The sequence below is a fragment of the Camellia sinensis genome, unplaced genomic scaffold (genome assembly GCF_055761805.1).
Source record: "Camellia sinensis isolate YWXY unplaced genomic scaffold, ASM5576180v1 Unanchor1, whole genome shotgun sequence".
NCBI classification, from domain to species: Eukaryota; Viridiplantae; Streptophyta; class Magnoliopsida; order Ericales; family Theaceae; genus Camellia; species Camellia sinensis.
Genome location: NW_028128987.1, coordinates 45,969,167 through 45,973,886, shown reverse-complemented (window position 1 = coordinate 45,973,886; position 4,720 = coordinate 45,969,167).

Here is a 4,720-nt window from a genome sequence, read left to right as displayed (position 1 = left end):
ACTTCTTTTTTTATTCAAGTTTCTTTTCTACTCAACTTCCTTTTTTATTTTATTTCCAAATAGATCGTTAAGGTATAGTGGTTTTTGGATTGAACTTCTATTTTTAATTTTATGCAACTTTCCTTTATATTTTTATTCTACTTCCATTTTTATTCAATTTACCTTTCTATTAAACTTCCTTTTTTATTTAATTTCCAAATAGATCGTTAAGGTATAGTGGTTTCTGGAATGAACTTCCATTTTTAATTTTCTGCAACTTATATTTTTATTTTTATTTTGCTTCCTTTTTTATTCAAGTTTCTTTTCTACTCAACTTCCTTTTTTATTTAATTTCAAAATAGATCGTTAAGGTATAGTGGTTTTTGGATTAAACTTCCATTTTTAATTTTCTGCAACTTTCATTTTTATTTCTATTCAACTTCCATTTTTATTTAATTTAATTTTCTATTAAACTTCCTTTTTATTTAATTTACAAATAGATCGTTAAGGTATAGTGGTTTCTGGAATGAATTTCCATTTTTAATTTTATGCAACTTTCATTTTTATTTTTATTCAACTTCCATTTTTATTCAATTTATTTTTCTATTAAACTTCCTTTTTTATATAATTTACAAAAAGATCGTTGTGGTGTAGTGGTTTCTGGAATGAATTTTCATTTTTAATTTTCTGCAACTTCAATTTTTATTTTTATTTAACTTCCTTTTTTATTCAAGTTTCTTTTCTACTCAACTTCCTTTTTTATTTGATTTCCAAATAGGTCGTTAAGGTATATTGATTTTTGGGTTAAACTTCCATTTTTAATTTTATGCAACTTTCATTTTTATTTTTACTCAACTTCCATTTTTATTCAATTTACTTTTCTATTAAACTTCCTTTTTTATTTAATTATCAAATAGATCGTTAAGGTACAGTGGTTTCTGGATTGAACTTCCATATCTATTTTTCTGCAACTTTCATTTTCATTTTTATTCAACTTCCATTTTTATTCAATTTACTTTTCTATTAAACTTCCTTTTTTGTTCACTTTCCCAATAGATCGTTAAGGTATAGTGGTTTCTGGATTGAACTTCCATATTTAATTTTCTGCAACTTTCATTTTTATTTTTATTCTACTTCCATTTTTATTCAATTTACTTTTCTATTAAACTTCCTTTTTTATTTAATTTCCTAACAGATCGTTAAGGTATAGTGGTTTCTGGATTGAACTTCCACTTTTAATTTTGTGCGACTTTCCTTTTTATTTATATTCTACTTGCATTTTTATTCAATTCACTTTTCTATTAAACTTCCTTTTTTATTTAATTTCCAAATAGATCGTTAAGGTATAGTGGTTTCTGGATTGAATTTTCATATTTAATTTTCTGCAACGTTCATTTTTATTATTATTCAACTTCCATTTTTATTCAATTTACTTTTCTTTTGCACTTCCTTTTTTATTTATTTTCCAAATAGATCGTTAAGGTATAGTGGTTTCTAGATTGAACTTCCATTTTTAATTTTATGCAACTTTCATTTTTCTTTTTATTCAACATCTATTTTTATTCAATTTACTTTTCTATTAAACTTCCTTTTTTATTTAATTTCTAAATAGATCGTTAAGGTATAGTGGTTTCTTGAATGAATTTCCATTTTTAATTTTCTTCAACTTTCATTTTTATTTTTATTCAACTTCCATTTTTATTTAATTTACTTTTCTATTAAACTTCCTTTTTTATTTAATTTACAAATAGATCGTTAAGGTATAGTGGTTTCTGGAATGAATTTCCATTTTTAATTTTATGCCACTTTCATTTTTATTTTTATTCACCTTCTATAGCGACCCCGGTTTTTCCCTTTAAATTATTGTATCCGGACTTAGGTTCCGTGGATCCTGTCATTATATATTGGTTGTTGTTGTCCTTTAATCTCTTTGTATTTGAGTTATAGGATGTGTTAGGTGGGTCTGTTACAGGTCGGTTGAGTTTAGATGCCAAAACTAGTTGCCCAGATTTTGACCTGTCCACTCGAGCGGTAGTTTGACGCTCGAGCGGGGTTTTCCTTTGTTGCTTGTCCGCTCGAGCGGGGGTTTTGGTGCTCGAGCGGGATTATCACCCATCCAGTTTTTTTTCCTATGCAGGGTTGGACGCTCGAGCGTGGGATTGGACGCTCGAGCGGAAATGTGTGAGTACCGCTCGAGCGGGGAGTCGGACGCTCGAGCGGGGACCTGGTTCTGCAAAAAGTACTGGGAGTGCGTATTCGACGCTCGAGCGGGGAGTCGACTACATCAGTCCGAGATTTCACTTTTTGGATCACTTTTTGACCTACTTTTCTTTCTTAACTTTTAAAAACCGCCCCTTGAGAGTTTTTTTTTCTCTCTCTCTCTCTCTCAAAACCTGTCTTCTCCCTAAGAATTGATCTACTTAGGGTGAGTATCTAACCTTAGTCCTTTATTAAAAAGATAGAGTAAGTCAAGGGCTTCCATTTAATCTGAACGTTTGGTGGTTTGGAGCACTTTAGAATTTGGGTCTTCATCTCCATCTTTTCCATTCAGGTTATTTTCTTCGAGGTAGGGATTTCCTACTCCATCTTATAAGTTTTGTTCTAAGTTTTGGTATTTTGATATGTTGGGAGTACTTTGGTAATTTTGGGAAAAACCCTAGTTGTATTAATAAATTAATTTGTTTAATTAATTTAAGGAAATTGGGGAATTTGGTTAAATTCATAAAATTGAGGAATTCATTGATTAAATGGCGTAGTTGGATAATTTAAATCACTCGCCTATTGAATTGTTGATATATTTATTTCCAGTCTAGAAATAACTGTTTTGGGCTATCGGTGGAGGATAGTCGTGTTTGTTGTAGACATTGCATGTGGATTAGGAAAAATTGAAACTAATCTATTTGTTTAAGTCATAAATTTAGACTATTGAATTAATACAGAAAATACTTGTATTGATTGAGCATTGCATATGCATATTGTTTGGGAGGAGATAGGGGATGTACTCCACGGTTTAGGGGAAGATAGGGGATGGACCTCTAAACCGGATTTTGTTTGGGAGGAGATAGGGGATGGACTCCATTAGCATCACTATTATGTGTGCTTATTATATTGAAGTGTTTTTACATGTTGTTGATACAGCACTACAATGTGTATCAAATGTGAAGTATGAAGTGTTTGATATGAGTATGAGTCTCATCTGTGTTGTTGTTATTGGAAGTAATGTGAATATGATATATAGTTCACTGTTGTAAGTTTGGCCAGGTTCTGAACCATATTGATAATAATGGGAATTGAAACACGTCATTGACATTAGTGTCATGAGACTGTATTAAGTTATAATTGATTATCTTGGTTAACCATCTATTGAATGCTATTGCTTTATTCAATGCTTATATTTGGTTTAGTATATTTCTACTGGGCTGTGGCTCACCCTATATGGGAACATCATTTTCAGGTTCAGGTGATAAGCTACCTCCAAGGACTTAGCTTGGAAGGATTTGACTTTTGGATTTTGAAGACTATCTTCAGTTGGTTGTTTTGATTTGTTAGTACATGTAAACATTCAAGCCTAGGGCTTTACTTGTATATGAGTTAGAACTCATATTTTTGTGTCTAAGTGTTGGCTTGGAAAGATGTAAGCCCGTAGGGCATTTAATTTGATGTTACATGTAATGCTTTTATTTAGAAATACTCTGATGAATGAGATAATGAATTGTTTTCTTTAAATATTGCATGTCAGTGATAAATATGTAATGGGTTTATTTTGTGGGCGTTACAACTTGGTATCAGAGCGTACCAGGTTTGAATACTTTGGGTACGTGGGAAGTGATTAGTATCACAATGGGTTCGTCTCGTTTGATAGAGACTTAGTGAAATGTTATATGTTTATATGATAACATGTTTATGTGACTATGTGAGTATGGAACGTAGTTTCTAGGATCTTAATTGGACCCTTGAGTTTCTAGTAGTCTTGTTGGAAAGGCACTTGATCAATGCTGCTTCCAACCGGAACTATAGTAACGCTTCGGGACTATTATCATCCAGGAATGAAATTCGTAGGTGCTTATGTGATTATGTGCTTACGTGGAATAAATTATTGTTGTCCAATGCATTAGGACGCAAGTGTTTAGCTTTGGCACATTTATTAATGTGCTAACGTCTTTGTTTCCTTTATTAGGATGTCAGGACGAGGACGAGGGCGCGGTAGGGGTGGTAGGTCGGGTAGGTAGGAGGTGCCTGTGCCAGAGGAGGTTCCGGCAGTACAGGAGGGAGTTGGCCAGGCCAATGTGGCTGAGCCAGTAGGCCAGCAGGCTATGGGTGCTCTAGCCCAAGAGATAGCAGAGGCATTCAGGGAGTCAGTAGGCATTCTCAGAGCTGAGAATCAAGCGCGGGTTGTTGTTGCGGATGCAGGACCTTCCTTTCTGAAGAGGGAGTTATTCTGGTCTAACCCGGATGAATTTGTGGGCGATCCTAAAGAGCCACTTAAGGCAGATGAATGGCTCGAACAGACAACGATGACGTTTGAGATGCTTGGCATCGAAGACGAGGGGTTGAAAGTGACCTTGGCATCTTTCCAGCTGAAGGGGGATGCGGGTCAGTGGTGGAAGTTCACTAAGGGTCGTATAGGAGGTACATGGGAGGCTTTTGTGAATGCTTTCCAGGAGAGGTTCTTATCTCCAGCAGTTAGGGAGAAGCTGAGAGACCAGTTCTGCCAGCTTAAACAGTCGAGTTCTTCAGTGGC